This window comes from Chiloscyllium plagiosum, unplaced genomic scaffold, assembly GCF_037043375.1.
Source record: "Chiloscyllium plagiosum isolate Xiang-an unplaced genomic scaffold, Cpla_swu_hap1 HiC_scaffold_15, whole genome shotgun sequence".
In the NCBI taxonomy this organism is placed as follows: Eukaryota; Metazoa; Chordata; class Chondrichthyes; order Orectolobiformes; family Hemiscylliidae; genus Chiloscyllium; species Chiloscyllium plagiosum.
This window is the reverse complement of record NW_028270153.1, coordinates 35352476-35379883: the sequence shown is the minus strand read 5'-3', so window position 1 is coordinate 35379883 and position 27408 is coordinate 35352476. Positions and strand designations below refer to the sequence as shown.

General features: G+C 39.4%; 1 protein-coding gene and 1 long non-coding RNA gene across 3 annotated transcripts in view; both read left to right on the top strand.

Annotated features, from left to right (window-relative positions):
• The window catches only part of LOC122560129 (uridine-cytidine kinase-like 1), a 157807-nt gene extending 148429 nt beyond the window's left edge, over window positions 1-9378 (top strand). Inside the window, exon 16 of the mRNA XM_087994882.1 lies at window positions 4444-9378. The gene's annotated coding sequence lies outside the window, so the exon portion shown is untranslated. The remainder of the gene's footprint in view (window positions 1-4443) is intronic.
• A 5980-nt stretch (window positions 9379-15358) lies between these two features.
• Window positions 15359-27408, top strand: part of LOC122560131 (uncharacterized) — a 37066-nt gene continuing 25016 nt past the window's right edge. The window contains exon 1 of one of the 2 annotated variants that reach the window (XR_015759573.1): window positions 15359-15608. This is a non-coding gene — a long non-coding RNA (uncharacterized LOC122560131). The remainder of the gene's footprint in view (window positions 15609-27408) is intronic. The other variant, XR_015759574.1, reaches the window with a different exon arrangement.

Here is a 27408-nt window from a genome sequence, read left to right as displayed (position 1 = left end):
ATAAAATTAAAGCACATGGATTGGTAGTGAATGGAGATGGGTAGAAACTTGTGGGGAGACAGGAAATAAAGAATAGGAATAAATAGGTCTTCTTCCGATTGCCAAACAATGACTAGTAGGTTACCACAGGGATCAGTGCTTGGACCCAAGCTATTCACAATGTATATTAATAATTTGGATGAAGGAACTAAATGTAACATCTCCAAATTTGCAGTTAACACAAAGCTGGATGGGAAACTAAGTTGGGGGAAGGCGGAGGAGGAGAAAGACATGCTTCAGTGTGATTTGGACAAGCTGAGTGAATGGGCAATCGCATAACAAATGCAGTATAATGTGGATCAATGTGAGAATACCCACTTTGGTAGGAATAAAAAAGGAAGGCAAGTTATTATCTGAATGATTATAAGTTGAAAGAGGGAAGTGTATAACAAGACCTGAATGTCCTCATACACCAGTCACTGAAGGTAACAAGCAGTAAAGATGACAAATGGCATGCTACCCTTTGATTTGAATACAGGAGCAGGGGTGTTTTGCTGTAATATAAGGCTATGGTGCGGCTACGCCTGGAATATAGTGTGCAGTTTTGGTCTCCTTACTGGAGGAGTGTTCTTGCTTTAAAGGGATTTCTGCAAATGTTTACCAGATTGGTTCAGAGAATGCTGGGACTGATGTATGAGAAGTTGAATTAGTTAGGATTGTATTCACAGGGGAATCACATAAATCTATAAAATTCTAAACAGGACTGGGCAAGACAATTGCAGGTTCTTGATGGTGGTGGTGTCCAAAAAGAGGGGTCACAGTGTAAGGATACAGGATAGGACATTTTGGACTGTGATGAGGAGAATTTCTTCACCCAGAGAGTAATGAGCCCATAAAATTATCTACTATGGAAAGCTGTTAAGGCTAAAACATTGCATGATTTCAAGGAGCTGGATGTAGCACTTCAGACTCAAAGGATCAAAAGGACAAGGGAAAAGCAGGAAGAGCTGAAAATGTGTTGCTGGAAAAGCGCAGCAGGTCAGGCAGCATCCAAGGAACAGGAGAATTGACGTTTCAGGCATAAGCCCTTCTTCAGGAATGAGAGAAAAGCAGGAAGAGCCTATTGAGTTGGATGATCAGCCATGATTATAATGAATGGTCATGCAGGCTCCCAGGGTGCCATGGTGGTTCAGTGGTTAGCACTGCAGCCTCACAGCACCAGGGTCCCAGGTTCAATTCCAGCCTCGGGAGACTGTGTAGAGTTTGCATATCCTCCCTAGGTTTCCTCCGGGTGCTCGGGTTTCCTCCCACAGTCCAAAGATGTGCAGGTCAGGTGCACATCAGGTGAATTGGCCATGCTAAATTGCCCAATGTCTTAGGTGCATCAGTCAGAGGGGAAATGGGTCTGGGTGGGTTACTCTTTGGAGGGTCGGTGTGGACTGGTTGGGCTAAAGGGCCTGTTTCCACACTGTAGGGAACCTAACCAACCAGAAAGTGTGGAAAAGCTTTCACCTCCTCCTATTTTCTATGTATTTTGTCACAATCTGTAACCTCATGGCCCAGCATATCCCCGACTGAAACATTATCTTCAAGCCTGGACTTTAACCATAATTCAAGGAGGATTGTCAGGAAAGCACTCAACATACCAAAAAACGATATGTCAACCTGATGAAGCTACAACACCATTCAACTGATGTTCTGAACAGCACAAACAGCATCAAATGGACAGAGCTGAGGTGATCCCATAACCAATGACCTATTTCTAAGTCCTGAAGTCCTGACACATCCAGTTTTAAATGGTGGTGAATAATTAACTTACCGAAGAGGACTAATCCCATCCTCAATAATAGAGAGTACAGCACATCAGTACAAAAGATAAGATTTGCATCCATATTCCATCAGAAGTACTAAATGGATGTTCCATCTCTCCTTATCAGATGCCCAGTTGAAGGCTTAGGATAGTGCAAAAGTTATGACAATATTCCATCAATAATTCTGAAGTCTTGTGCTCCAGAACTTATCCCCCAGCCAGGCTGTCCCAGTCCAGATACCTACCTGACAATGTAGAAAATTTCTACCTTGCAAACAAATTCAGAACAAAACAAATTACCAGCGCAGCAGGTCAGGCAGCATCAAAGGAGAAGGAGAATCAACGTTTCGGGCATAAGCCCTTCTTCAGGAATGAGGAGGGTGTGCCAAGCAGGCTAAAATAAAAGGTAGGGAGGAGGGACTTGGGGGAGGGGCGTTGGGAATGCGATAGGTGGAAGGAGGTTAAGGTGAGGGTGATAGGCCAGAGAGGGGGTGGGGGCGGAGAGGTCGAGAAGAAGAACCCTCCATCCACAAGGGATGAATGCAGATTTTTCCAGCTTCCTCATTTCCCCTCTCCCCACCTTTTCTCAGTCCCAACCCTCAGACTCAGCACCACCTTCTTGATCTGCAATCTTCTTCCCGACCTCTCCGCCCCCCCACCCCCTCTCTGGCCTATCACCCTCACCTTAACCTCCGTCCACCTATCGCAATCCCAAGTCCCTCCTCCCTACCTTTTATCTTAGCCTGCTTGGCACACCCTCCTCATTCCTGAAGAAGGGCTTATGCCCGAAAAGTCGATTCTCCTTCTCCTTTGATGCTGCCTGACCTGCTGCGCTTTTCCAGCAACACATATTTAAGCTCTGATCCCCAGCATCTGCAGTCCTCACTTTCTCCTAAAACAAATTACCAGCCTAATAAGCTATTCTGGATCATCAGTAAAGTTACAGAGGGCTCATCAACAATGCTGAGTCGAGAGTGTGGTGCTGAACAAGAACAGTCAGTCAGGCAGCATCCGAGGGGCAGGAGAATTGACAGTTTAGGCATAAATCCTTTATCGATGGGCTCATGCCCGAAACATCGATTTTCCTGTTCCCCTCATGCTGCATGACCAGCTGTGATTTTCCAGCACCACACTCTCGACTCTGATCACCAGCATCTGCAGTCCTCACTTTCTCCTCATCAACAATGCTATCAAGTGGCATTTGCAAAAAGAATAATGTGCTCATTAATGTTCAGTTTGGGTTTTACCAAGACCATTCTGCTCCTAACCTCATTACAATCTCACCCAAACATGGACAAAAGAAAGGGAAAAAAAAAAGGAGTTGGTCTCTACAGGAGAGCTGGCCCTTGACATTAAGGCAACATTTGTCTGAGTGTTGCATTAAAGAGCCAGGGCAAAACCAGAGTCTATATGAATCAGAGGAACTCTCCATTGGTTTGAATATTAACCAGTACAGATAAAGAATGCTGTAGTTGCTAAAGGTCAAACATCTTCAGTTGGCTCAATGACCTTTTCTCCACTGTAAGGTCAGAGTGGGGAGGTTCGCATTGATTGCTCAATGTTCAGTGCAATTTGTGACATCTCAGATACTGAAGCAATCTGGGTCCAGATGAGACAAGAAATGGCTCCAGGCCTAGGTTGATAACTGTAATATATAGACCACACTGCCACTGCTAGCCAAAGTTAAAAGCATACAATTTGTCTGTTTATGGCTTATTTCAACATAGTACAGAAACAAACTAGAAAGTTTCTGTTAAGCTGTTCAGTCATTTGTCAATCCATATTCATGCACAGCCCACAAAAACATCAGCCAATTAGGTTACCATGAGTTTGAGACCATTTAAAAACCATTAAAGGAACTAATCAATTAAACAAATTACAGGTGCAGTCCAGAAAGAGATCAGACAATTAGTTGATCTACGGTCTCAGCTACTTGATTTATGAAATAAGATAATTGATGTATACCATTGCCAACAATTTATCAGAAAAGCTGTGACTAGATAAATAACAATAACAAAATCAGTCACTGGGAATTAGGGAAAACTCTCCACTCACTGAAGATATACCTAATACAAATGAAGATGATTGAATTTGCAGTTGTCGGAGGCTAATCATCTTAGTTATAGGTTATGGCCACAGGAATTACTCAGGATCATGCCCTATGCTCAACCATCTTCAGTTACTTCATTAGTGACTATTTCTCTATGATAATGTTAGAGATGGAGATGTTTGCTGATGATAGCTCTGTTCTCGGTTTTATCCAGCTCTTCATTATAATGAAATAGTCAATGCCCACACACAGAGACCCGGACAGCTTTCAGATTTAGGTGACAAGTGACAAGTGTTATTGTTACCACTTAAGTGCAAATTCCAATCATTCCCCATTCTGGGAATTTCCAGTGAACACAAACTTGATTAGACCAGCTACATAAATACATGAGATGGACAGAGGTTGTGTATTCTGTCAAGGTAACTCACCTCCTGATTCCCTAAAGCTGTCCACTACCTAGAAGACAAAAGTAAGGGGTGTAATGTAATATTGTCCACTTGCCAGAATAAGTGCTATTCCAACAACATTCAAGAAGCTTGATATCATCCAGGACAAAGCAGATTCCTTGATTGCCACCTAATCCACCATTTTAAACATATTGCAGCTACTGTCCATTGGTGAACGTACCATACATGATGGAGTAACTTGCCAAAGCTTCTTTGAGAGCATCTTCCAAACTCCAACCACTTCTGTCTGGAAGGAAAAGGGAAGCAGATACTTTGGAGCATCCATGCTGACTCAGAATATATTGCTCTTCTTTCACTGTTATTAGGCCAAAATCCTGTAATTTCCTTTCTAACAGCTATGTGAGTTTACCTATACTACATGGACTTCAGTGGTTCGAGAAGGCAGTTCAAACCATCTTCTCAAGAGCATAAATTATGAATGCTGGCCTCCATAATAAGTGTCATCCAATGGATGAATAAGAGCAAAAGCAGTATTTGTATAACTGCCCAACAATGCTGTATTAATCCAAATGCAGAGGGTGACTGATCACACCCATTTAGGCTCTAGGTTTGTCCTTCTCCATCACCATCCATGAACTATAGCTCACCTATTGTTTCATCTTCAACAGGGCTGCCTGACTGAAAAGCTAACACTTTGTCAATTACACTTGACTTGTATAAGCTTCGGAAATTTAATTTACTGAAAAGGAGTTGTGAATGTTCAAAGTTTACTATCAGTTTTTCTAACGAATTATTCAATACTCCCAGAACTGCAATCATTTCAAATAATTGCAGGTTGAATAAATATCCTTTTAAAGACAGCAAATGTTAAAAATATCGAAGAAAGTTCAGTATTCAAAAGCTAGTGGGCGGCACGGTGGCACAGTGGTTAGCACTGCTGCCTCACAGCGCCAGAGACCCGGGTTCAATTCCCGCCTCAGGCGACTGACTGTGTGGAGTTTGCACGTTCTCCCCGTGTCTGCGTGGGTTTCCTCCGGGTGCTCCGGTTTCCTCCCACAGTCCAAAGATGTGCAGGTCAGGTGAATTGGCCATGCTAAATTGCCCGTAGTGTTAGGTAAGGGGTACATGTAGGGGTATGGGTGGGTTGCGCTTCGGCGGGGTGGTGTGGACTTGTTGGGCTGAAGGGCCTGTTTCCACACTGTAAGTAATCTAATCTAATCTAACTCAGCAAATAATGATTTCTTCTTTATAGTTGGCTTTCAGCGCAGCTGTTGTTGGCAAGATTCAGTCCATAAAGGCCACAACATCTAATTGATATAAATTGCTTATCCTAAGATAAATTAAAGGTTAGTTGTTGCTATTAGGAGAATTTTATAGAGTGACAGGTTCAATTCCTAATCTTAATCAGCAAGTATGAAATCACCATCTTTTTATAAATTCAGCACTTTGACATGTGACATTTGAATTATGATGGACCCACAACTTTTGTTAACAGTAGATGATCTTAAATGGTAAGACTTGCAGTAGTTAGGGATCATCTTTCTTTACAGTCAGAATGTCATGTCAACACCATTATAATCAGAGTGGTAGATGTGTATATTAGATATGGATTGACAGGGCTGGCAATGACCAACTCCTCAGACTGTTGTAATATTGACCTCCCTGACCCACCCAAGCATCCAACTGACTATATCCCAGCCACTGGACTATGACTGGAAGATAGCCTCAATGCAATAAGCCAATATCCTTTGACTAAAGGCGGTGTCCCTTGACTTGACCAAGAGCAATTACCTTACACTTTGAGAACTGGCCAATCAGTTGATGCACATACAGTGATCACCATGTGTGTGTCAGGACATGGTACAGATGTGAGATTGATGTAGCACAGTGCCATACGTGTCCACCCCTTGACTAATGACTGCTGACAACCATAAGCTGCCCTTGTCCGCGGTAAACAGCAAGGCAAGACAGAATAATTGTGAACCTGTCTGAGGGGACAAAGTGCAAAAGGACAAGGCAGATATGCTACGAGCATGCAAGTAGGGCAAAGTGAGTGAGTACTAAAGGTGCAGTTGAGGATCCTTGAGATGTATCCTGATCCAATACAGGAGTTAGGTGCTGTGAACAAAGTCCTGGCAGCAGTGCAACAATTGAAGGTATTGGTCCACTCTATAATGCAGCACTGAAGTGCAGAACTGCATCTTAACTTGGTCAGAGATGTGCCATGAATGGAGGACTGTGGGTGGTCACTACCGAAAAGCATGCCATGGGACGTTGGCTACTGCTGTCCCAGATGTAGACCTAGAGGAGCAAGGTAGCTGCTCTGGCCTTCACATCAGCAATTGTTGGCATCTATTTTCTAACCAACAAGTCAGAGAATAGGAAACTGCATATTACTGAGGCAAAATTAGGTAATAATGACACACAAATAGGCCTCTTACTGCTTACTAGCAAGATTCTAACCTCACTGTTGATAACTTTGATAGAGAATTGGACTTTTTTCTTTGACATTGTTAGAAATTAGCTTCTCAATTGCACCCTGCTTTTCCAACTGACTCACCAATACCCACATTGTTCAGGACCTAGGAAAAATCCACCATCTACTTTTGTGATGTTGATCTAGAGCTAAGTATTCCCCAGGAAGCTAGGGACTATTCTTCTACCCTTTGAAATAATGCCAGGAAACCTTGTATGCTCACCTGAGGGCAGATAAAGGGCTGCAGTTTAACATCAAACAAAAGGCCATGACAGTGCAGCACTCCCTCAGTCCTACACTAGAGAATGAACCTTGATTTTTCTTCTGAGGTTCTCAAATGGAACTTGAACCTAGAATCTTTGGCACAGCTCCATATTGAGTCACCACCATTGGAAGATAAAGGGTACAGGCCAATTTGATCAAATTCAGAAATTGATAATAAAATGTTGTTACACCACTGTCTTAAATATATTCAAATTGCAATTGATTTTTCTTTGGATTTATGGTGTCAACTAGAACCATATATGCTGGTTACCTGTTTCACACAAGTGACCTTTTAATGCTAACCAAACTATTTTTATTCTTAAAACTTCCAATTTTTAAGCTCTTTCTTAAGAATACTTATTGTATACAGATTCTCTGCCTGCTTTGATGTTGCTACTAATCACTATCAATTTATAATCTTGTTGTTTGGAATGCTTTTTTCCAATTTACAAAATGTCCATTTTTCCAAAATTGCCTAATCAAGATTTACTGGTTTTGTTCAGTACAATAGCTGTGTAAGCCAGACTAGTGCAGATTTTGTTTTCCATTTATGTTTAGAAGAAGGTAAGTAATTCAATAATACATCATGAATGGTAGTTTTTTTTAATTAAAACTGAGAATTGAATGGGGAAAAGCAGAAAAACAGGTGGCCTGCTGCCATTCAATTTAGGTAATTGTTTTTGAGATAAAGGTTGGGATAGGTCCAATAATCCAATCCTCAGATGACTGACGTCCCTACATTTCAATTTTAAATAAATAATTACCCATTACTGGACATTTTGCAATTCTTAGTATTTTGCCTATGATGAAAATGAAAAAAACACTGCAATATATTGCACCTGATTCAGTTTTTAAACTTCTATGTCTTTTTGTATAAGATAATGATTTAAAGGTTTAAGATTGAGCAATATTAGTATTACATTACAAGCTTATTCATACAATGCTTACAATTACAAGTGCCTCGATTTATATGAACTTGTTTGAAGATTACAACAAAACAGGTGATCAGCCTGCTTCATCCTAATCTCCAGTCATTAAACAGACAACTCCTATTCCCAAAGTAGCTACCTATCACTCTGAGGCACATTTTCTTATGTTCATTTCCATGTACACAACTCATATGATCAATTTTTGACACTGTCCAGTCTTCAATAATTGACCAGTTGACAATTGGCAAACATCACGTACATCACAGCTACCACAAATCGATTGGCCTTTCACCGATGAGGACATCTGCTTAATTTCCTTGGAGGGAAGTTTATTTCTTGCTTTTAACAAACCTCAGCCCTAGTCCAGCTTGCTCATATAATTTGTTTCTGTGCAGCTTTTGTGGTCAACCGCAATTTGTTTTGCTGACAAATGGTCACCATTGCAGTCCATCTCTTGTTCAGTTGTAACAATTAAACACACATAACCCTTTAGAAAACACAAAAATGCTTAGAGAGGACCAAATGACTTTCTGATGATTATGTCACCACTTGACCAATTGACCTTTCAATGGGGCATGATTCATTTTTATTTTCCTCATTTTGGCTAATCCAGCAAATGTAGTGTTATTACATTGGTTTCAAACAGGAAAGATTGGTTTCAACAGATTATGTAAGATAACCAGGCCTTCCGTTTAGAATTAGAATTCCTACAGTGTGGAAACAGGCCCTTTGGCCCAACAAGTCCACACTGCTCCTCTGAAGAGAATCCCACCCAGACCCATTACCCTACATTTCCCCTGACTAATGTAATCAACCTACACATCCCTGAACACTATGGGCAATTTAGTTTGGCCAATTCACCTAACCTGCACATCTTTAGATTGTGGGAGGAAACCGGTGTATCTGGAGGAAACCCACGCAGACATGGGCAGAACATGCAAACTCCACACAGACAGTCACCCAAGGGTGGAATTGAACTCAGGATCCTGGTGCTATGAGGCAGCAGTGCTAACCACTGAGCCACCATGCCACCCTCACAATTAAAGCACTTCTGTATCCTCTTTGATACTGTTAGTTACTGAAGCCATTTCATTGTGATATTCATACATTGTCTTTGAATAGCAGTCTATTTAATACTATTACAGACCGTGTTTACTGCAACATCACTACCACTTATGTGGTAGTCAATTCATGGAATACAGCTCCTGCAATGATGATGGTCTGAAAATGTGAAACCATTTCTTGTGTAGAATACTTGGTTGTGTTGCCTTACTGCTTCAAGAGCTATCTATGCTAATAAGCCAAGGACCAAGATAACACCATATGACCACCAGTCATGAGAAATCCAAGCAGCAGCACCATGTTAGAGTAAGGATCTGTGTAGAAAATTTGTCTGTAACTGTAAATTATCAATATGTCTGCTAAAGAAGCTGTTTAAAGATTTGAGTAAATTAAACCTACACTATTTATCAATCTCGTGTGAGAATGGTAATTCTCTGCTAAAGGACAAACCAGAAGAATGTAACAGCTTGTGGTTCAAGGGTCTTGTGGCACACTGTGGTAGAGTCCCCACTTTGAGATCAGAAGGTCCAGGATCAAATCCCACCTACTCTGTAGGGTATGTCTTAACATGACTGAACAGGTTGATTAAAATTACTTGAGGGTATGATAGAGTGTTTGTGGCCCCATCTCTGAGCCAGTTAGGCCCAGGTTCAAGTTATAGGTAAAAACAATGACTGCAGATGCTGGAAACCAGATTCTGGATCAGTGGTGCTGGAAGAGCACAGCAATTCAGGCAGCATCCGAGGACAGGCTTTTGCCCGAAACGTCGATTTTGCCTGTCCTCGGATGCTGCCTGAATTGCTGTGCTCTTCCAGCACCACTGATCCAGAACCAGGTTCAAGTTATACCTACCCCAGATAGGTATCACAACATACCCTAACAGGTGTCAATAGAAACTGTTAGATTTTGGCCATTGGACTGATAATTGACTGTGTCAAATGGTGTGGCACTGGAAAAGCACAGCAGGTCAGGCAGCATCCAAAGAGCTGGAGAGTCACCGTTATGGGCAAAAGCCCTTCATCAATTCCTGCTGTGCTTTTCCAGTGCCATACTTTTTGACTCAGATTCTCCAGCATCTGCTGATAATTGACTAAGCTAAATAATGCGTTTAACAAACTTCCACCTGTGTGATTCCGTCTCAAATAGCAATCAGGACAAAAGAAAAATCCTTTGCTCAGCAGTCACTGAAGATAATTATACATTCATTCCGTTCCCTTGGTTGAGATCAGTTAACATTTTATAGACAAGGACTCCTACAAGAAACATTCTGAGCAAGGATCAAAATATTTGATAGATTATGAGAGCAATCAACAGGCACAGAATTTAGTCTTTGATGCATTAGCATTATACAAGACACATAGATACATTATTGGTTTCTGAAGAAGTTTATTCCTGAATGGTTAACTACACAGTGCACCACACCTCCATCAGCTATCTCTAGCAATTCATATTCATGCCCAATATTAATATCCCTCACTTCACTATCACATACTGATGACTGTTGCAAGTTCCATAGATTTCCAGCTACGGTAGGTACATCATCCAAACAGAACAAATATATTCACTGGCATTCTTCTCTGATCATTGCAGGCCATGGTAATGCACGATAGGAGGCCGAAACAAAGATTAATGAGTAAAACGCATGGCTGTTAGCATATGTTAACATGGCATAGCATTTTTTTTTAGTAAAGAAGAGGCAACTTTTTTTAAAAACTTATATAAAAGATAAGAGAGACATGAGTGGTTATTGGGCCACTGGAAAATGAGGCTGTATAAGCAGTAATTGGGAACAAAGAAATAGCAGTAAACTGAATAGGTACTGCTTCACAGTGAGAGGCACCAATAGCATACCAAAACTTCAAGAGAGTCAGGAGACAGAGATGTGGCCATCACTAAGTAGAAAGTGTTGCAAAAACTGAAAATGTCTGAAAGTGCACAAATCACCTCGACTGGATGTACTATACTTCAGCGTTCTGAAGGAGAAAGTGGAGGAGACTGTAGAGGCTTCGTGGATAATCTTTCAAGAATCACTGGAGCCAAGGAGGGTTCTAGAGGACCAGAAAGTGGCTAAAGTAACAAACCTGCTTTAAGAAGGAAGGAAAGAAAAAGATGGGAAACTATAGATAGGTTATCTTGCCCTCGATAGTTGGTAAGATTTAGAGTCCATTATTAATGATGAGATTGCAGAATACTTGTAAGTGCATTGTAAAACAGGGTTGAGTTAGCATGACTTTGTCAAGGGGAGGCCATGCCTGACAAATCTGTTAGAATTCTTTGAGGAGGTAATGAGTAAGTGGACATGATCTATTTGGATTTCCAGAAAGCTTTGTCAGGGTGCTGCACAGGAGTGTGCTAAATAAGATGATGTTAGGGGCAAGATACTGGCATGGATAAGGATTGGCTGACCAACAGAAGGCAGAGAGTGGAAGCCGGTGACTAGTGCAGTCCCGCAGATGTGTGTGTTGGGACCATAACTATTTAAGTTACACATTAACGATTTGGATGAAGGAACTGAGGGAATTTTTTGCTAAGTTTGCAGATGACACAAAAATAAGTGAAGGGACAGGTAGTGTTTAAGTAGTGGGGAGATTGTAGAAGGACTTGGACAAGCTAGGTGAGTGGACAAAGAAACGGCAGATGGAATTCAATGAGAAAAAATGTGTGAGCTTATGCACTTCAGATGGAAGACTAGAAGAATAGACTATTTCCTAAATGGGGAAATGATTTGGAAATCTGAAGCACAAAGGGATTTAGACATTCTTGTTCAGGATTTGCTTAAGGTTTACATGTAGGTTCAGTTGAAAATGAGGAAGTCAAATGTTAGCATTTATTTCGAATGGGCTAAAATACAAAAGCAGGACACACTTCTGAGGCTATATAAGGCCTCAAACCATGTTTGAAATATTGTGAGCAGTTTTGGGCCCAGTATTCAAGGAATGAAGTATTGGCTTTGGAGGTGGTCCAGAGGAGATTTACAAGAATGACTCCAGGGATGAAGGGCTTGTCATATCAGGGGTGGTTGAAGACTCTGGGTCTGTACTCAATGGAATTTGGAAGGATAGAGTGTGGTGAATCTGGTTGAAACTTACAGAATACTGAAATGCCTGGATAGAGTGGACGTACGGATGTTTCCAAAAGTAGGAAAGACTATAACCCTTCGTCACAACCTCAGAATGAAGAAACCACCCTTTAAAACGGACATGAGAAGGAATTTCTTCAGCCAGAGAATGACGAATCTGTAGAACTCATTACTTCCAAAGGATGGAGAACAAGTCATTGACAGAATTTAAGACATAGTTAGACAGGTTCTTGATGAGTAAGGGGAGTAAAGTTACAGGGAGAAAGCAGGAGAATTGGAGTTGAGAAACATATTAGCCATGATAGAATGACAGAGCAAACTTAATGGGCCTAATTTTGCTGCTATGTTATATGGTCTTATGACTGTATGTTCTCAGTTTTGTGAAGTTGACACTGAGGTTCTGGCAAGAGGTGTTACTAAAATCATCCAGTAAATAGCAGGTTCTGAATTCTGAAATCCCACTTCACAATCTGGTATGAAATACAAGGTACAGACATTGTGACAAAACACGTTTTGGTTTCCACCCAGCCACCCCAATGTTGTATTTCTAAAATGCCTCAAGAGTTACCCAGAGATCACACAGTCGTGCTGCAAGAGGACAAAGGTTCAGCAAGATGGAGACAGATATCTTCATACCATTAGTATACATGCTAAGATGATGTCATTGGTATGCGCCATAAAGATGTATCACATATCTGCTCAAAAAAACCATGTCCTGACAACTTTAAAGAGATAGGTGTATATACACCAAGGTGTCTGCACCTGCAGACCCTTGAGAGAAGTAGCCTTTATATTATAGTCTCTCCATGTTCTTTCACCAAATTTTATTACCTCACATTTCTCCACCTTAAACCTCATCTGCCACCAGTCTGCCCAAGACACCAACTTGTTCATGTTCTTTTGAAGTTCTACATTGAACTCCTCACAGTTTACAGTGCTTCAAAGCTTTGAGTCATCTCAAAACTTTCAAATTGTCCTATGCATTCCAGGACCAAGATCACTTGTATAAATCAGGAAAAGCAAGAGACCCATTACTGATTCTTGCAAAACTCCACTACAAACTTTCCTATAGTCCAAAAAATATCCAATAAACATTATTCCCTTGTTTCCCATCGCTCAGCTAATTTTGTATCCACAAGGTTACTGTCCATTTAATTCCATGAGCTATAACCGTTCTCATGTCTGTACCCTTCCGTGAGCTATGGTACCTTCTCATGGTACTTTGTGGAACTCCTGTAGGAAGTCAACATATGCCACATCAACAATGTATTTGGCACTTGGGTAATTAGAAGGCAGGTGTTACACCTTCTGTAGCTGCAGAGGAAGGTGCTGTGACGCTGTGAGGGGGAGTTGGGAATGAAGGAAGAGTGGACAATGGTGACCCAGAGGGAACCGTCCTTGTGGAAAGCTGACCGGGAGGGGAGCAGAATGTGTGTCTTCTAGACACACTCCTTTGTGCAGCTGTTTTTCACCCTCGTTGGGCTCTATCCCCATCTATCATTTACTCCTTACCCCCCTACCCCAACACAATCTTGCCTATATATAAAACAAAACAACCTTTTCCTAGCTGCAATCGTTCTCAGGAAGGGTCACCTGACCTGAAACATTAATGCTGATTTGTTCTCCACAGATGTTGCCAGACAGGCTGAGCTTTTCCAACAAGTTTTATTTTTAGAACTGTACTCACTGAATTTTCTTCATTTTCTCAAACGCTAACAAGGTTTCTTTGTGATCTATATACTTTAATCCCCATGATCCAGTTTACATCTGTCTCTGAAAAAGAAATACATGAACCCGTTGTCTCACTAGATACTGATGTGCCTTGACATTTGTCTTTACAGTTTTGAACTGTACTTTTGTGATTCTCATAAAACTACTCTCACAAGCTGTACCACTTAGAATAAAACTGTTACTCGGTATACTCAAATATAGTAACAGACGGCACTGAAAATAATGTGATTGTCTAGAATGAGGTCTATAGTAGCACCTCTGCAAGATGAAAGACTGTACTTAAATACAGATATTATTACTATTTAGTTTTGATGAATCACTCAGCTCTCGCTAATCTCTTAAACTCCAAACTTGAGACTAAAAATGTAATCAAAGTAGCCAATAAATAAATGGTCAGACAATTTGCTGAATTCTAGATCTCAAAATCCAAAATCCACCCCATCGTCACTGTTAAGCTATTAGATTGGAATGTCGTGGTGGTGGTACTCTTGAAAAATGTTAAATAAATTAGAATGTGTATAAATAGAATCTATGAATTAATCTATGGAAAAACCAACCGCTGGTAACACAACCAACATAACTGACTTAACTCTGTGGTTCTGGTGATTATGTGGCTAATACCTCAAGTGGTTCATTTTTCCATAACCTGTATCCTTTGTGTCTGTGTTTGCAATAGCCCTGAAGATTTAATGCAGCTAAAATAATTCAACTGTATTTATCGTTCATTCAAATAATTATTGCAAATATAGTTGTCCCATTCTTTACTTAAGCATTACCATTTGAATCAGACATTATACTTCAAGTAGGTCAGTGCCTGTAACAGTGCAGCAATTTACCAGACCTTCCATTCTTACGTACTTCAAGAGATGGTGTGCTTATCACTGTGAATGCTATACCCAAGAGATAAAGGCAAGTGGCTAAGAATATTCAGATTTCATTATTGATGCACTAATCTTTGAATATTTTCAAAGTCAAGGGTATTTTAGATGAAAAAAAAATGTAAAGACTTAATTCAGAGTAAAGACAGGAAGGATGCTGTGGTTCAGCTCACAACATGGAAACTAACAATCGCTGTGATCAGTTTCCATAATTGCATCATACTTGCGTTAATCCCTATTTGACATGAACTAGTGATTTGGGGTGGCTAACATTTATGTCTATAAGTTCTAAATTGTTTCATTTGGTGTGAGAAGTAACCATGCCACAGATTATCAACTTTAACATCGACTGTAATACTAAGCAATGTAAGTACATCAGTGTAGCGAGGATAAACTGGAATCTGTTCACTGAGAAAGATGCAAAATTGGAAACCTGAGATATCCATTAACCAATGGCTGTGAAAGGATTGCTCTATCAGAGAGTTGTCTTATGTCTTTACTTTATATATGTTGTATTCTTATAGTAACCACCTTGCACTAAAAAAAGTTTTAACACTACAGTGCTTTTCTGTACCATATAGCTTGCTTGCACTGTACATCAAATTTTATTGTATTTATTATAAAATATCTACTTTTAAATAATTACTTAAAGAATATCAAAAATACATTGACAAGCCTCTTTGGGTGTAATGGAAAATTCACCACAAACCATTCTATAATTGGTAAACAGGAAATGAGTTTACTGTATGATAGTATAAAGTAGCCAGTTCAAAGCATCAGGGTCTTTTGGAGACATAACGCAAAGGACACTGCAGTGTGCATATATTACTTAGTACTTATTTCACTCTTTTGTGGAGATTGTTAAAGGAATACACAGGTAAATATGGTTAGGTGCTTCGAGAATCCTCTCCTTGCAAGCTAAGCACTGCAGCCTTGAATAAAGGTAAGATATATTTATCATATGTAGTTATATTATCAAAATAAACTTTTAGTTCAGTCAATTGTTTTAATTGTTTAAAATATTTAAAAATGATTAATTAAAATGTGCTGTAACACAAATATACCATGGTATAGACTAACTCTTACACATATTTTAAAAATTTAATTCCACTTTATCTTATAATATGATTCGATTTGAAATGACTTTGTTCATCAGCAAACCAACTGGAGTCCTTAATTTTATAAAAGTTAGTAACATTGACTCGCATGGTTAGTCACTGCTGCCTCACAGCGATAGGGATACGTTGACTTCAGCTTCAGGTGACTGCGTGGAATTTGCATGTTCTCCAGGTGTCCATGTGAGTTTCCTTTGGGTCCTTGGATTTCCTCACACAGTCCAAAGATGTGCAAGTTAGATGGACTGGCCATGCTAAATTGCCCATAGTGTCCAGGAATATGTAGTCATGTAGTCCAGGTGGGTGAGCCACTGGAAACGTGGGGGTGGGTGCTGGTGGTGGTGTCTGGGTAAGTTTAGGTAGGATGCTCCTCAGTGCAGACTCAATGGGCCAAATAGTTTGTTTCTGCACTGTAGGGTTCCATGATTCTATTCAAGCAAATTTTAAAGGTAATGAAGGCAACTATGATTAGAAAATGAATTCTGGAGCAGAGAAGTTCAACTGCCACTTTACAATTACTCAAACAGTGCAAGTAGAACAAAAATGAATTAGAAATATTTGCCTCTAAAGGAATTAGAAGCAAGAGTGACAATAACAGTAGAAATGTCTTACATCTTTTTGCATGTTGAAAGGACAGCTCTAAGGCTTGAGCACAATGCTAAAGAATGTGCTGCTGTTAAAAAGGAGCTGACTCTTGGATAAGGCATTACATGAGGCCCACTTTCCTCTCAAGTAAATGTTAAATGTCCCCTGGCACTGCTCAGGAATAAAAAGTGATTCTTATTGTGTTCTGATCAAAATTTAAGCCTTATTAACAAATTGAAACAAAAATACGTGTTACTTATAACTGCCTTTTATTGGGCCTAACCCTGTGTAATGTGATTGGCACTGCGTAGAATTACTAACCTATGTATGTATAAAAAGTAATGTGTTACTACATCCCACAGGTATGTTTATAAACAAGTTCCTTTGATAATGTTCAACAGTAACTGCACTTTCAATTGTTTCACAGTCAATTAAAAAACACTTTTGAAGACACCAAAGATTCATAAAATGCACTATGTAAATGCAAGTTTGCCCTTTCTTTCTTAAAATGACATTGTGGACAGTGGACAAAATTAGTTCCAAGCACAACTTCTTTTACATCATTCATTATTCTTCCTGCATAAGAGAATGCACATTTCTAGACATTTATACGAATAGACAGGCTATAAAGGATAATCTGGCATTAGCAATATCGTTGAAGCTGAAATATGTGACCTTATGTTCTCAGTTCCACAAAATGCTTCCACATTTGGTTATGAAAAGGATTTGCAGCTGGGAAATGTACTTACAGTGCATATGTTATGCTTCTAAAACTTAATGAATGTATTCTGTACTCTTAATCTGGATTGCCTACATTTCCAAGTGCTTATTTTATTTTATATCAAAAAAAGTGCCATAATAAACTATATTATGGAACATTCAGAAACTAGTTCCTGGAATGTTCTATTCTCATTTTCATCTCATTAAACACATTCTGTTAAAACTTTCATCTTCAAGTCAGTAAAATGATAATTAATGAACTTCTATTAAAAAGAACTGAAATAACAACCTGAGCTCATGATAAGGAGGGAATGTAAGTCACATATGGATTGATGCCTGATTTCTAATGAATGATCTTACCTCAGATTCTCCAATTGGTCTCACATCCTGGAAGAGAGGAAGAAACATAAAACCATGGATTTTACTTCTAACCTTATGCAGTACCTAGCATCTACTGTTGAAACTTGAATATCTTAATGTTGGAAGGAAACAGGAATGGCAAGCTCATGCACCCGAATAACCCATGTGCACTTACATCATTTATTTCATCCATTCATTAGTCTAAATGTATTCGAGTAGCTGCTTTACATTAAATTGTATCGTAAAACAAGTCAGCATCTTCAGAAAAGGAGTGAAGAAATTTGGAGGGTTACAAAACTACATAATTTTCAAATTTGGATGTTGGACAGAGTAGCATCTGAATGTGAAGTGACTTAGTAACAAATTAAATATAGAACTGAATTTTTCCAATCGAGTACCTAGCACGTGTTGAGCTTTCAGAAGGTACCTCTATATTCTATGAGACAAGAAGCGGCTTTATCCAAGAGCTTGACTTATTGTGTCAGAACTATTTTGGGGCAAAGAAAATTACCTATGTTGAATCACTGAAGGTCATTTTAGATTTACAGTAATAATTCAAGGTAGTTTGTGAAGGTCATACTGCATTTCATTATCTTTAAATGGATATTCCACTTGATTGCAGAACCAAGTATAATGCAAATAAATGAAAATAAGGCAGAAATCAATAAATTAATAGCTTGAATGAAATAAATTTAAACTGGATGCCAGAGAATTTTAATCTAGCTCCTGCTTCTGGGTTCTCCAAAACGCAACTTTTCATTGATCTGCTGCCTGTGCAAATAAGTAATTTTAACAATCAGTGCGCAATATTATTTGCAGAAATATTTGGTCTTCATCTAATGCATCCTATCAACTCTAAAATACTGGAAAACCCATTGCAAAATGAGGGAAAAAATTATCCTTATGCTCATGATAAATGACAAATATTAACTTTTTTTTATAAGTTTCCTGTCCACCTACCGGCATTGTGCCAATTTGTAATTAATTCAGAGATAGGATTGACTGGGTTATAGTTAAAATACAAATTATTATCTACTAAACAATGTTTCAACAGTGTGATATATGGAACAAAAGTCTTAATGTGAAAAAAATAGATTCAAGTTTTCCCTACTTAACAACAGCAACTAAGCTTGGGAGCAATTCGAATTGACCATTGGATAAGTGACCATAGAAACAGAAGTGTTTACTTTCGAACATATTCAAACTGATGTGCAATGTCAGAAGAAAATTGATGAATAGTTTCAAATCTATTTAATTAACAATGGCATTCTTAGTACAAATCAAAAAAAGATAATGATGCAAACATTTATGTGCAAACTGATACCAATCATCTGCCTTGATTTTTTAAAAGATGCACTAAAATAATATTGTTATTTATTGCAGTCTTCTTAATTGAAGAATGTGTAACATAGTTTGATTTCAGTTTATGCATGGAGTTATATACTCAATTATTATATAAGATTTTCTGAATACAACAGTTATCAAAATTGCAGTTGAGCAAATTATGTGCATTTCTGGTCTGTTTTGCACAGATACGAATTTATATATTTTACACTGACTAATAAAGTATGGCCAATATTTCTTTATTGGATTTTGCTGAATGTTTTAGTTTATGTTGTGTGAAATGGCATGTGTAATTCTCATCATTTACATACCATTGTAGACAGGTTACAGTCAGGCCACCATTTGAAAGTCTGTATAATCACCGCCCAAGAATTACATTCATTTGACTTCTTTTTTGACCATTGCAAATGCTAATTCTACTTTTCCAAGGTTTTATACGCCCCTCTGCAACTGAACTAACCCACTTTGACAATTCTTATGGTCCCATACTTGTCTGATATTAATATAACTTCATACAGCACGTTTCCTTTTGTCTTACATTAGTGTTCAGTCTGTTAGTTGTCCATCACCTATAATACACTGAAGCATTTCATAATTTACCTTTGTCTGATGTTGTGTATCATATTTTCCTGCTATTTTCCTGCTATTTTCCTTTATGTTCCTTGTTATGGGCTCATGTGAAGTATTTTCTGCTTCTGATAAAAGTCAGTCTTGAAATGATGATTTGTGGCATATCAAGCATAGAAGCTGTGCTTGACTTGAATGTCTGCCAGCATTTTATGATTTTCTATAAATCTTTTTGGTCTGCATAGCATTTTGTATTGTTTTTACAGGGTTGACTTTATTAGATATCAATGCTTCTTAAGAAATTCCAATGAGAGTAAAGTCAAATAAAATTGCCAATAAATAAAAGGTCACTTCTTCAGTTCATTATGACATTGGGGGGTATGTATTTCTCATTAGGTTCTCACATGGCTTAACTTGCAATCAACCCAAGCAAAAAAATATGCTTGCACCATAAAAATGGAATTCTGAATCAAGACCAGCAAATTTAACTTGGCCAGTGAATCTGTTGTTGTTAAATTGCATTGAGCTATTTGAAATCTACAGAACATAAATAGGTCCTTCATACATATAACCAAACTGCATATTCTGACTATAACCATAGCTTTGTTAGCACCATTACATTGCAGCCAAAATAATGTCAAAAACACTGATTATTTTTGATTATACCTCCATCTACATGGCTATCGATGATACAAATATTTTAGCAAGGGGCTGAACAATCACTTCCTATCTTCCCACAAAGCTCTGGAGTACAACTGATTAGATCCCAGGTATTTATCCAGGTTTATGCATTTCAAGGCAGCCAGCACTTCCTCCTCTGTAATACGGACACTTATCAAGGTATCACTATTTATTTCTCCAAGTTCTCCAGCTTCTGTATCCTTCTCCAAGTAAATACTGACGCAAAATACACATTTAATCTCTCCCCCAACTCCTGCAGTTCCACACAAACAGTCTTATTTATCTTTAAATCACTGTGGGCTAGGGGCCCTATTCTCTCCCTAGTTACTCTTTTGTCCTTAATGTATTTGTGGAATCTCTTTAACTCTATATGCCAAAGCTACCTCATGTCTCTTTTTTGGCCTCCTGATTTCCTTTGAGTATGCTCCTGCTGCCCTTATACACTTCTACGTTTCACTTGATCCAAGCTGTCTACATGTGACGTATAGGAGAAAGTGAACACTGCAGACACTGGAGAGTCATAGTCAAAATATGTGGTGCTGGAAAAACGTAGCAGGTCAGGCAGCATTTGAGGAGCAGGAGAGTCGATGTTTCAGGCATAAATCCTTCATCAGGAACTCCTCCTTTTTCTTGACAAGAATCTCATTTTTCTAGTCATCCAGCATTCCCTAACCTACCAGCCTTGCCCTTCTCAGTAACAGGAACATACTGTCTCTGGACTCTGTCATTTTTGAAGGCCTCCCATTTTCCAGCGATCCCTTTACCATGAATAGCCACCCCCACTCAACTTCTGAAAGTTCTTGCTGTAATACCATCAAATTTGGCATTTCTCTAATTTAGAACTTTAACTTTTAGATCAGATCTATCCTTTTCCATCACTATTTGGAAACTAATAGAATTATGATCACTGGCCACAAATCCCTCCCCACTGACACCTCAGCCACTTGGCCTGCCTTATTCCCACCATTAAAATTAATTTAGTAATAAAATGATAGCTGATTATCTTCCCCATAAATCCTGCCAGAGTTATAGAGCACAGAAACAAACCAATGACCACTATCCAAAACTAAATATGTCTCACCTATCTGCGTTTGACCCAAATACCTCCAAAGATTTCTTGTTCATAAGAAATGTAGAAGTTAATTTAGAAATAAGCCTGAATCTCAGAAGCAGCGGCAACATCCATGTCATACTCAGTCCACCATTTTAAAATTAAAATGGCAACTAGTTCTTAAAGGTAAAAACAATGACTGCAGATGCTGGAAACCAGATTCTGGATTAGTGGTGCTGGAAGAGCACAGCAGTTCAGGCAGCATCCGAGGAGCAGTAAAATCGACATTTCGGGCAAAAGCCCTTCATCAGGAATACAGGCAGAGAGGCTGAAGGGTGGAGAGATAAGTGAGAGGATTAGATTAGATTAGATTACTTACAGTGTGGAAACAGGCCCTTCGGCCCAACAAGTCCACACCGACCCGCCGAAGCGCAACCCACCCATACCCCTACATTTACCCCTTATTACCTATCACTAAGGGGAATTTAGCATGGCCAATTCACCTAACCTGCACATCTTTGGACTGTGGGAGGAAACCGGAGCACCCGGAGGAAACCCACGCAGACACGGGGAGAACGTGCAAACTCCACACAGTCAGTCGCCTGAGTCGGGAATTGAACCCGGGTCTCTGGCGCTGTGAGGCAGCAGTGCTAACCACTGTGCCACCGTGCCGCCCACAAAGGAGGGTGGGGGTGGGGAGAAAGTAGCATAGAGTACAATAGGTGAGTGGGGGAGGAGATGAAGGTGGTAGTTCGGGGGGGGGTGAGGGTGGAGTGGATAGGTGGAAAAGAAGATAAGCAGGTAGGACAAGTCAAGGGGACAGTGCTGAGCTGGAAGTTTGGAACTGGGGTGAGGTGGGGGGGGGGGGAAGGGGAAAATGAGGAAACTGTTGAAGTCCACATTGATGCCCTGGGGTTGAAGTGTTCTGAGGCGGAAGATGAGGTGTTCTTCCTCCAGGCATCTGCTGCACCCATCCTCCTCCCTCACCTCCATCCAAGGCCCTAAAGAAGCCTTCCACATCCATCAAAGTTTTACCTGCACATCCACCAATATCATTTATTGTATCCGTTGCTCCCGATGCGGTCTCCCCTACATTGGGGAGACTGGACGCCTCCTAGCAGAGCGCTTTAGGGAACATCTCCGGGACACCTGCACCAATCAACCACACCGCCCTGTGGCCCAACATTTCAACTCCCCCGCCCACTCTGTTGAGGACATGGAGGTCCTGGGCCTCCTTCACCGCCGCTTCCTCACCACCAGATGCCTGGAGGAAGAATGCCTCATCTTCCGCCTCGGAACACTTCAACCTCAGGGCATCATGTGGACTTCAACAGTTTCCTCATTTCCCCTTCCCCCCCCCACCTCACCCCAGTTCCAAACTTCCAGCTCAGCACTGTCCCCATGACTTGTCCTACCGGCCTATCTTCTTTTCCACCTATCCACTCCACCCTCCCCCCCGACCTATCACCTTCATCCCCTCCCCCACTCACCTATTGTACTCTATGCTACTCTCTCCCCACCCCCACCCTCCTCTCATTTATCTCTCCACCTTTCAGGCTCTCTGCCTGTATTCCTGATGAAGGGCTTTTGCCCGAAATGTCGATTTTACTGCTCCTTGGATGCTGCCTGAACTGCTGCGCTCTTCCAGCACCACTATCTATTTTAAATACTAACCACGAAAATACTCCAGATTTTATTTCTGTTCGCAATTTCAGTACTGTTAATAGTAATTTCTAATATTTATTTTTAAAAGGTTTGTTGCCAGTGTTTGTGAATACATAGAAAAATTATTAATTCTGATATTGCATATAGAAAACCGAACATGAATTTCTTTGGCAATTGAAAAGACATACTGGAGTCAAGGTGGGCTGCACAAAATTTCTTTTTAATGATTAATTTGACTAGATGGAATTTCATGCTCGGCCTGTTGCCCTCTTTTGCCAAATTTCTGATAACCATTATTGTTGGTGAGGTTAAGTGATAGGAACACAAATATGTTAAGTTTGTGTGTTAAGGTACACTGCTTTGAAACAGTAACTGAGGAACATCAAACAATGCATGTTCTTTGAAAGAAATGTATACTTTTTCAATGCTTTAGCAGCTATGCACTTTATGAAGTGTCATTGATGTACTGTTGAAATATTATATTGTAAAGTTCACAATGATTGTGAAGAATGATGTGCAACAAATCAGAGTGAGAAAAGTCAATTGTTGGAAGATGGACTTTGACAGAGCAAGAACAGACCTTTGTAGGATGTACTGGAATGAGAGGCTGGGGGTATAAACAGTAACTGAACAATGGGCTACCTTCAAAAGAGGAGGTGGTCTGGGTACTGTTAAGGTATAGATTCTCAAAAGGGACAGATAGGATAAACAGATCCAAAATTTTATTTCCGCTGTCTTCCAGGCAGCTTAAGATAAAGTAAAACAAGTTTCAAAACTGAAAAGGCAGACAAGTTGGGTAGGCTGTTGGTATTTAAGTTGGCAAGGCACCAGGAACAGATGCAATGCATCCAACTTTTTCCATCTAACCCCTTGCCTGAAGTGTGGTAGGAATCCAGTTAAATTCACCATCCAGTTAAATTCTCTATGGAGAGAGTGCTCTTCTGGGACTGGGGTGACTCTACCTAGATCATGGAATAAAAGGGATAGTAGAAAGTGGATACAAAATTAGCTGAGTCATAGGTGAAAAGTAATGGTCAGTGATATTTTTTAAGCTGGAGGAATGTTTGTGGTGGAGGTTCCCAGAGGTCAATATTGGAAACCCTTGATTTTTCTGATATAAATTAGTTATCTCGACCTTTGTGTGCAGAGGACAATTTTTAAGTTTGCAGAGAACATGAACTATGAAGAATTGTGAAGTATGAGGAGGACAATGGAAAATTCCAAGAGGATATAGATAAGTTGCTGAAGTGGAAAGAAGATGGTGGATGGGTTTCAATGCAGAAAAGTGTGAGGTGATGCACTTTGGGAGGAAGTGCATAGAAAACAAAATAAAATAGGGGTAAAATTCTAAGGGATTTGCAGGAGCAGAAGTACCTGGGTGCATGCAGGCACAGATAATTGAAGTTGGCATTACAGGCGGAGACAGCAGTAAGTAAACAATACAGTATCCTTGATTTTATTAATAGAGGCATTTAGTACAAAAGCAATGATATGATGTTGAATTTGTACAAGACCTCAGCCAGACCTCATACCACATTACAGGAGGGATGTGAATACATTGGAGAAAGCTCAGAAGTGATTTACAAGAATATTTACAGAGATGAGAAACTTCAGTATGAGGATAGATTGAAGAAGTGGGACTGTTCTCCTTGAGGTGAAAGCAGCTAAGAGGAGATCTCATGAAGGTTTTCAAAATCATGTGCAGGTTCTCAGAATAGACAGGAAGAAACTGCACTGGTTTGTAAAATTAAAAACAAGACAATTCAAGATGACAAATGAGTGATTTGCAGAAAAAGCAAGGATGATGAGAAAAACTTTTCTCCCCTTCAGCGAGTTCAGGTTGTTCCAGTATAACATACATTTCAGCCATGTGAATTGGCTATAATGCGATTGATGAATTGTGGACATTGTTTTGATAACACAAACTTTCTACCGAACAGGTAAACCAATTTCTCTTGAGATCTTGTACAGTGCAATTTTCTAAAGCAGTTTTTCAAAGCGTGATTTTCTATAGCACGAGGTTGCAGAAGAACACAGCCAGTGTATTACACCAGAACACCCTGTAGTGATTGTGTGGAATGCACTACACAAAAGTGTTCAAGGGGCAGGTTCAAATGAGGTGTTCAAGAGGGCATTGGAAGGTTATTTGATAAAACTAAATATTCAAAGTTATGGGGAGAAAGCAGGTGATCGGCAATAGGTAACAATGCCCATCTGAAGAGTCATGCAAGTATGATTGGTCAAATGTTAGCCTTCTGTGATTTTATTATAGTAAGCATGGTGACCAATTTGTGCACAGTAAGATGGTAATAACCAGGACATTTATTTGTGGGGGATAAATAACAGCCAGCAAATGAAGTCGAACTTATGCTTGCTCAAGTGTTAAGACATCCCTTTAGATGATGTAAAGTTACTTGTCTGCAATTTTGACAGTTTGTTGACAATTTAAAATAAACAGTTAATGCCCGTATGAAAAGGCCGGAACACATTTAGAAAATATATGTTACAGGTATAACTGTACAGTATTGATTATATACAGGCTAGCCTGGCTAATATTCCCAGACAAAGCTTTTTAGCTAAAGGAAGGAACTAAACTGTGGAATTAGCATTTTTTAATGCAATGTTGGTGAATTCAGTGAAGTTATTCCACTTGATGCAAACATTTTTAAAGTTTAAAATAAAATGCAAAAATTATAAGAATCTTACAATGGGTGTATTTTAATGTAAAATCAGAGTGTTCTGATATCAAAACACTTGGTGTACATGCAAATGCAAGTCAATGGGAATTTGCAAAGCGTGCACTTGCATTTGCAAATCATTTTGGTAAAAATTTTCAGTAATTGCAAAATGCTATTTTTCACTTTTTTTGCTTTTCACCATTATTTGATAATTTTGAGAATTTGTCAGCTGTATGTACAAGTTTATAGTTTATATGAATCCCATACAGGATCAAAGAAACACTGAACACCAAGAGCTGAAAGATAACGTAGAGATGTGCCTCAAGGACTGTCTAACCTGAGAATGGTGAAGATGAAGGTCAATCTCAGGTTCGTCAGCCCATGAAACACTTCTCATTTGCTAAGAAAAATGCAGCCTTCACAGCATTCTCATCTGTGTCAGAGTGTGCATGTTTATGTATTTTACAATCTACAAATCAGACATTCCCTGCATTCTATTCTGATGTCCTTTTCTACATTAATATCATAAGCCTGTCATGTTTGTAGATCTCCCTTTGAAAAACTGAGTTTTGTTCACAGTATAATATTAAGTTTTGAAAATTGAGTTTTGAGTTTTAATTTGTGGTGTTTATACAAAGTTTGTTAACCATAACAATTATCTGAAGGTTATCGTGAAATCTGTTTTAAAAATGCTGTTTCTTATTAGTGCGCTGTAAACAATTTTTCCATTAAATGAAAGTTTGGGATTGTTATTCATTGGAGATTCATGTAATGTTAGATAACTCATTATTTTTGGAATCAATAAAGTAGTATTCTTCAGCTCATGACTTTGTCAGTTGACACTTTGTAGCAGACTTTTATTTAACAAATTTAATGGGCCCATTATTGGTTGGGCTGTAGAGGTGTACACATAGACAATTAGGCATTGCAGAACTGCATGCCAGTTTTCCATTCTATTGCCAACTCTGGGTGGCTGTGGAGGGTGACTGGCTCAGGAATGATGGCTACCTGCCTAAATTTTCAATTCAGTAAGCAGCTTTCCTGCTGTGACCAAAATCCAGACAATGGATGGAGTCAGCTTCCCAGCAGGTGAATCACTGGAATTACACTGGCCCATTGACCATTCTTATTTGGATGGCCAAGACATCAACTTTCTTAAAATTTTCATTGGGTAACTGATGCATAAACGAAAACACAATCCAATGAGTGCGCATGCAATATTTGTAAATAGTTCTTTTATTTTAAAGAAATATTTATGTGCCTTGATTTTATTAGTAATGTCAATTGAGAGCTAAAAGTCAGACAAGACAATAGAATTGATCTAATTGAAACTTACAGAATCTTGAGTGGCCTGGACAGAGTGGGTGTTGGAAAGATGTTTCCATTGGTAGGAGAGACTCGGATCTGAGGGCACAGCCTTAGAGTAAAGGGAAGATTTTTTAGAATGGAGATCAAGGGAAACATCTTCAGCCAGAGAGTAGTGGATCTATGGAATTCATTACCATAGAATGCTATGGAGGCCAGGTCATTGAGTATACTTAAGACTGAGATAGATAGGTTCTTGATTGTCAAGGGGAGCAAGGGTTACAGGGAGAAGGTGGAAGAATGGGAATGAGAAACTTATCAACCATGATTGAATGGCAGAGCAGACACAATGGGCTAAATGGCCTAATTTCTTCTCAGTTTTCTTAAGGGCTTAAGATCTAATTACTCATGGCTCTCAGTTTAACGTCGCACATAAAAAAAATTCACCTCATACAATACAATACTTCCACCAACACTGCTGTGTTAAATCCAGATTAGGCATTCAAATACTGGACTGCAGTTTAAACTGATTGAAGAATTTTGTTATAACTATCACAGAATAAATGTCAAGCCAATGTAGAATCTACAACACCAAATCACAGGCCCAATAAACTCCCTGAAAGGTACCTTTATTTCTGCAAGTGGAAGACAGCTATCCATTATTAATTTTGC